A 6,783-nucleotide genomic window follows, 5' to 3' on the forward strand; every position below is an offset into this window, starting at 1 on the left:
CCTCAAATCTAGCCTAATTCGAGATCTTACCATACGGTGGTCACTGCACCTTACCCTTCCGAGCACTTCCACATCCTGCACGACACCAGGGTTATCGCATAATATGAAGTCTATTTCATTTTTGTGCTCCCCATTCGGGCTCCTCCAGGTCCACTTCCTACTCTCCCGTTTACAGAAGAAGGTATTCATTATGCGTAGGTTATTCCGTTCTGCAAACTCAACTAGTAGGTCCCCCAGCTATTTCTACAGCCCAGACCATAGATCCCAACTGCCTTGTCTCCAGCCTGATTCTTGCCTACTTTAGCATTGAAGTCCCCCATAACTACGGTATACTGTGTTTTTACTTTAGCCATTGCCGATTCCACATCTTCATAGAAGCGTTCCACTACCTGGTCGTCGTGGCTGGATGTGGGCGCGTAGCCCTGCACCACCTTGAGCTTGTACCTCTTATTGAGCCTAATTACAAGACCTGCTGCCCTTTCGTTAATGCTATAGTATTCGTCTATGTTGCCAGCTATGCTCTTATTGACTAGAAATCCCACTCCCAGTTCTCTTCTGTCCTCTAGAGCACGGTAACATAGGACGTGTCCATTTTTCAGCACCGTAAAGGCTTCGCCTGCCCTCCTAACCTCACTAAGCCCTATTACATCCCATTTAATGCCCTCTAATTCCTCGAACAACACCTCGAGACTTGCTTCGCTAGATAAGGTTCGCGCGTTAAACGTTGCCAAGTTCAGATTCCATTGGCGGCCTGTCCGGATCCAGGGATTCTTAGCACCCTCTGCTGCGTCACAGGTCTGACCGCCGCCGTGGTCAGTTGCTTCGCAGCCGCTGGGGACTGAGGGCCGAGGGTTAATTGGCGTATTCATGGGAGGTTAACCAAATGTGCCCAGCTGCAACTCCATGCGTGCTCTGCCAGGCATTCAGCGCCCTCTCTCCTTTAAGCTGTATATGCATGTGGGTGCAACGTATTCCGCTACCATTACGCAATCACAACTCACCATCCACGACGAACTTCCCTCGCGGTAGCCTATAAAAATACGGGTCGAATACGAAAGACCAAACGTTCAGTCGTGACAAGTTTATTATGGCGTCGTTAAACTCGATCGGCAGCCTGTGTGCCTTTTTTGTGTTTGGGAACGAAGTGCTTAAAGCCACCACTAAAACTTGCTCTGGGAGCCTCTACGCACCTTGCTTCCCCTAGAAACGAGAAGTGGGCGCAGAGAAAATCGACTAGGCCTGCACTTAACTCTAGTAGCTTCAACGTCACACCGATGTCTCACGTTTTGAAGGCACGGATCAGGAGCGCGAGTAATTGAGCCAATTAAAGTCGCATCGGCCATTCACACAATTTATACGCAATGCGGGCAAATAGAACAAAAATTTGGCTAGTTTTAATTGAAGGTTCTTTTTTCTTTTAAATTAAACACACTTCTTCTACATAGTGTAAAATGAGCGAGAGCTTGCGGAAACATGTGTTAGTGTGCTTGACAGTAGAAGACCAATCACGCTATGCTGTATGTTGTTTCAAGCACGGAGGCTTACACACAGATATTCATCCGGAGGTACTGTTATGACGCGATGGGAAGTGCGTAATGCAAGTGTGAGTGAACGCTATTACGCTACCACGAAGCATGCGTACATCTCTGTAGGGAGCTGCACCCTTCATTGGCCAAGGCTTTGGTCCGCCTACTGCTGCACACATACTGCGCGTGCGTCAGAGAGCCATCATTGGCGCTAAGCTTCAGTTTCACTGCAAAGTGTTGCTGACGAATCCTGCGTCCTTTGCTATGGTGCAGCTCGCCGCTTAAGTTGCAGTTAATATGGCTAGCATGTGTTGCTATCTTGTGTTAACCCCTGCCGCACATATCTGACGTTTTTGCTGTAAAAAAACACGCCACGTCAACATAAAAGAAAGTACGTGTCATTTTGGCGCTGTCGGTCAGCCCCTTCTCCCTCAGCGGCATTTTTCCCACATGAAAATAAGCCAAAAATGTTCTTCCTAAGTTATTGAGGTGCATGTTATGTTTGAACGTTTTGCAGTGAGTTTTCTCTTCCTTTAAACACAAAGCACCATGCAACGCATCTACTATCTAGATGTTTATTCTGCCTATCTATAGCGATGCTAAGCTTTGTGTTATAACTTTCCCTAGCACGAACCAGGGAAGCTGCAAACTGGAGCAGCATTTCGATTTTGGAGGATCTTTTTTTAGACAACAGGTATCCTTTGCTCTTTTAAAGGCACTTAGCATACCTGGTATGCCTTCGCTATATGCAAACTTGGGCTATATGTACGTTAGAATTTAGTTGCATTTCTAGGTTGTTCAAAACGTGATCGGTATGCAGTAGTGCCAACCCAGCACACCCAAATGCTCACACATGAAATACACCAATACAGGCAATAAGTCACAAGTGTTGAATTCACTCCCTTCCTAGGCAAAAGAAACACTTCCTTTCACCGTGCAATGGCACAGCCCACTTTCGAAGTTGCCCAAGAATGCATACATACGGCGTGCCGTATTCCAGAAATACCGACTTGTCGCTTATTTCCGAACTGCTTCGCACGCTCAAATGGAAGCTTCAGTTGTACATGTTAAGCAGTCGAGTACAACAATCTATAGCGTCCTTTCACGTCTAGAGCACTTTAGGCGCTCGCCTTGTCGTCCTAGCTCACTCGCTGGAACTAAGCATATCGCCACGGCGTTACGGTGTAGCCGGTCACGGTCTTTTCGCCGCAGCGTAACCCAGAGGCTTCGAAAGCCACGCGGCTATGCCAGGATATACTAGCGTGAGCTAAGGTTCAGGTGGTTATTCTTAGTTTTCCTGGTTGTCTAGGATTAGCTGATTATCATGCTTACTGCTGCTTATCATCCAGTCCAAATCCAATCCAAAACCAATCCAATACACGCTAAGCCAAGCCAATTCAATCCAAGGCAATCCAGAACTCCCGCTGCGCAGTTTTAGGCAGGGGTCGCGCAAGCATTCCGAAGGCGGGAAATTTCAATTGCATGGGGTGGTAGCAAAAAGCGGATAACGGCGGTACAGCCCATTTTGGCGAATCACTGCTCTGCACTTCCGACAGCTTTAACATTGAGTGGAACGGCTTTAATTTTGCTAGAGATGCTAGCGAGTAACAATTTCAATGGAATGCTCACCGTGATATTATTTTTCATGGCCTCCATGAAATCGTCCATAGGCGTGCCACAGCCAGTTGGTCCCGGTACTTCCATAGGCATTCTCGAAGTGTAGTTCATGACGTAGTGCAAGAAGACCAGAGTGAAAATATCGGGGAAGCTGAACTGCGTATCAACGGTATATTGGGACACGTGATCAGCTTCGGTTGGAAGGAACTTGGTGCAGTGTCTTTAATGGCCTAGCATTGTGGTTGCAAAAATAAAAGAATATGGTTCCATAGTCGCGACTGGCATTTTTGCGATGAAAAAAAATATACAAATTTAGGAGGATCGATTTTCTTTTATAAAATTCAAATTTGGGAAAACAAGGAATAAGTTGTGCCGGAAGTGTCGGTAGGCTGCCGTTTTCTCTAAAGTGGTTCTGCCACTTAAAAACCGGTGGTTTGTGATAGCCCGATCTGTCAATTCTACTATTGAGAGCCAAATATAGCAAGTTTCAATGGCTTCCACATTTGAATGCTAGATTTTAGCTATAGGCGACGGGTGGTCGTCCGTAACATGATACTAAAAAATATCTGGTGATCGTCCTCCACATGACACAAAATAAAACAACCAAGAAATAAGACAAGAGACTTAAAATGAACAAACGAAACTGAAAAAGCCGAACTAATTTATCGCCTTCACGCGATTACATCGAAAACAAAAACAAAAATAAATGTCGGCCTGGTTTGTTTCTAAAAAATCTGTACAAGTACAGCGTTTTACAGAGCTATAAAAATCTGAGCAAGAACCGACGCAATCACAAAATATAACAACTCAGAGATAAAATAAAAACAATGAAGCATTAGAAAAACTAACCAAAGCTAAGTCAGAAAGTTCTATCCGATCTAACGCCTGATGCGATAATTAATAAAAAGGAGGTGCTGTCCGCGTTGACGTGTTCTTTAATCACATCAGGCAACGGAAATGCAGAAACGGAAACGGAAATGCAGCGCCAGCACGCTCCCGCATTCGTAGGCAATTCTGAAAATTTCCATTAGCTTACAATCTAGAACAGAGGAACAGTCGCAAACGAAGATGCTCGTCTTTTTGAAGGGCTGTACACTCTTACAGAGCTACTGAAAGAGGTAGCGATCTGTCTGGTTCCAATGTGAGGAGGAAGAGACACTATGTACGCTGTGCAAAGAGGCGCCCTTAACTCTTATATCTGCATTGCTTAAAGTGCAGCATCCATCCTGCCCCACATTGATAACGAAACTACCATTGAATGAATTTGATTGCAAGTTTCTGAAATACAATATAATATGAGGGCCTACACCGCCAGCTATGTTAGATGCTCCAGCTGACTCAAATGTTTTATTTTTCCTACAAGCCTGTGAAGTTTTCTTTACAGCAGTGGGGAGTTTCATGTTACTTATCATGCTGGTAGCCTCAACATTAGAATAACCAGACGTTAAGCCTGATTATAAGCATTAAATGCACGATTCTCTAGCGCTCTTAGTATTAGTGACTGACAAAATGAGGAAATGAAGTGAAGCCACATGCGTATTTCTTCACGTAATGCACCCTTCAATATCAAATATCAAACGCAGCATCATAGACCTTAGTTGTTTTGTCGTTGCTGTTGTAGCTGCGTAGCTAGTTGTAGCTTTTGTATATATGCTGTCACTGCTTCCCTTATTAAGGTAACGAGCAATATTCAAAGACAGCATCATAGAGCTTAGTTCTTTTGTTGTCGGTGTTGTAGCTGCGTAGCTAGTTGATTGATTGATTGTAGGGTTTAACGCGCCGACGCAACGCGGGTGATGAGGCGCGCCGTAGTGGAGGGCTCCGGATTAATTTTGTCCACCTGGGGATCTTTAACGTGCGCCGAAATCTCGTACACACGGGCGTTTTTGCTTTTCGCCTCCATCAGAAAAGCGGCCACTGGGCTACCGCGGCGGGTTGCGTAGCTAGTTGTAGCTTTTCTATATGCTGCCACTGCTTCCCTTAGTAAAGTAGCGAGCAATAGTGAAGCAACATCTACATCTGAAGTGCCAAATATTACTTTACGACAAAGATTACACAGTCAGTCCGGATTGTATACCTCGCGAAACCATGAGAACCACAACATATAGAACAACCGCGGGAGAAGAACTATGGTAGTGCTGTACACGTGCAGACTGAAAAGAAACAGTTATTCAATGAGGAGGCACCAAAACCAGCTCGGATTCACTAGATGAATGTCTCACCGCGTGACCGTCGGAGCCCCAGTAGTGGCTGGCGCTGTTCATGATGTCCTTAGTCTCGTTGATGTAGGCGCGTGTGATGACGTAAATGAGCTTCTCGTAGGGGTAGCTGGTCTTGTGCGGAAAGTACCAGCGTCCTATGTTTCTGTCCCAGCCGTTGTAGAACACCACCATGCGCATGTTCGGGTCGATCGCACCCTCGTCGATTAGCTGCGAGATTCGAGAAGACAACGCTGCACTGCTTGCCCAAGTAAGCTACTGGTGAGGTTAAATGTCCTAACAAAACTAAGGGTTGTTCCAAGAAATGTGCAGGCAACCACTGTAGTGAACGGCCACATCGGCGTGATTGGGCAGAGTTTAGGCCCCGAACGCCCACGTCCATCACACTTTATCGCGCGCGGCTACTCCAGAAGTTGTCAGATACTCTCGGCAGGTAAAGACGACGGTTTTTGAGCTGGGAGGGTGGTTTGGTTTGTGTTCCCCTGTTTGAAGCAGTGCTTACTTGGCGGAGCATAATAAACAGGCGCTGAGCTCAGAAATGGAGTTTATTAAGTCCACGGCTAACAAGTTAGGCTACGCTTCCGGATAGACCAGAAAACAACGAAGATGGTGCTGTGCATGCTGACAGTGGTCCCTGCTGAGATCGACGAAGAAAAGGGCATTCCTCGGTTGGCTTGTAGACAGACTTCTCACTATGGTTATGGTGTATTCTGGGTTCGCTACAGCGTGTAAGCTGTGTGAATAGGTCTTTATTCCTCGGAAGCCGATGCACTCATAGAGAAGAAGACGCTGCGTACAAACGTATAAGCAATAGCCTCGTCAATATCATTGTATGGTACACTTCCCGAACGTGCACGCTGGGTCTCAAAAAGTCATTGCCAAGTGTTCCTCATTAACTAATTCATAGGAATGAAAATTCCCCACGTATATGCCATGCAACATCGACATTTCCATCAGCATTTTTCCTCCCTGCTCTACCGAGTGGTAAGTAAAAGATAGCCAATAGGTCTTGTAAATTAGACGTTGCCGCAATACCGTCGCCCGGATAAGGATGAGTCGGTTTCGCCTGGCGCTGTACTCCTCACCTTACGCTTTAACAGTAGTCCCCCTAACGCAGCTTATCCTTTGTGACCCCCGCCCTCAGATTCTGTCGTTCTCACCTCAGCTTCGAGCCGCTCGGCAACGGTGAAGTTTGCGAAGACAATCATGACGAAGGTGGTGAAGAAGCTGTTGATGCGCTCCAGGCGCTGCAGGGTCCTCCGAATGAGCGCCTTTACGCGCGTGCGGTTCGCCTCCAGGGGCACGAAGGCCATCGTCAGGTTGGCGCGTTTCGTCTGCTCTTTGAACGGCTTCATGGCACAGTTGGCTGCGAGCAGGAAAAGACACTGAATCAGTTAGCGTTTTTACAAGTACCTACGTGT

This window comes from Haemaphysalis longicornis, unplaced genomic scaffold (genome assembly GCF_048455015.1).
Source record: "Haemaphysalis longicornis isolate Haplotype H1 unplaced genomic scaffold, Haemaphysalis longicornis Haplotype H1 scaffold_9, whole genome shotgun sequence".
NCBI classification, from domain to species: domain Eukaryota; kingdom Metazoa; phylum Arthropoda; class Arachnida; order Ixodida; family Ixodidae; genus Haemaphysalis; species Haemaphysalis longicornis.